The sequence below is a fragment of the Pteropus alecto genome, unplaced genomic scaffold (genome assembly GCF_000325575.1).
Source record: "Pteropus alecto unplaced genomic scaffold, ASM32557v1 scaffold143, whole genome shotgun sequence".
Taxonomy (NCBI): Eukaryota; Metazoa; Chordata; class Mammalia; order Chiroptera; family Pteropodidae; genus Pteropus; species Pteropus alecto.
Genome location: NW_006434828.1, coordinates 2,830,464 through 2,831,130, shown reverse-complemented (window position 1 = coordinate 2,831,130; position 667 = coordinate 2,830,464).

Genomic DNA, 667 nt, shown 5'->3' with positions numbered 1-667 from the left:
ACGCCGGGGCCCCGCGCGGCGCGGGGAGCACCCGCTCGCGGGGGCCGGCGCGTCTGAGCCCCAACTGCGGCCCGGGGGGCCCTCCCTGTGCGCTGTCCGGCGCTTTCTTTTCGCGGGCAGCCGGGGTGCCCCTGCCTCAGGCCCTGCCGATTCCCTTTTCTCCCCAAGAAGCCAGGGCGCCTTCCTCTCCCGACCCCGGGGCATCCTTCCCGCCAGCGCCCTACGAGATCCAGACGTCGCTGGCATGGCCGAGCACACCAGTGGAGAAAGACCCCCACGTCCCCTCCTTGGAGCCTTTTTTCCAGGAGGGGACCCTCCCTCGTGGGGCTGCCTCTCTCCGTGGCTGAGGCCCCTGCAGGGACCTGTAGGGTGGGACCAGCAGTGAATGCACAGCCCCAGGCCGCGCCCCGCGCTCATGGGGGTGGACAGGACCTGGGTGGGCAGGACTGAGCCCTCTGGTGACTTAGCCGGATGTGGGGGCACCAGGCTGCCCACTGCCCGCAGGACAGCACAGGGCACCCCATTGAGACAGGTGAACTGCAGGCTTAAACTCCAGGCCCTTCCCTGGCCTCTTTGCTCTGTTGAGTGCCCACCGCCTGTCACCGGCTCCCCAGGGTACACTGCATGAGCGCAGCACACCAGGCTCTCTGAGCCCCGCCCCCACCCC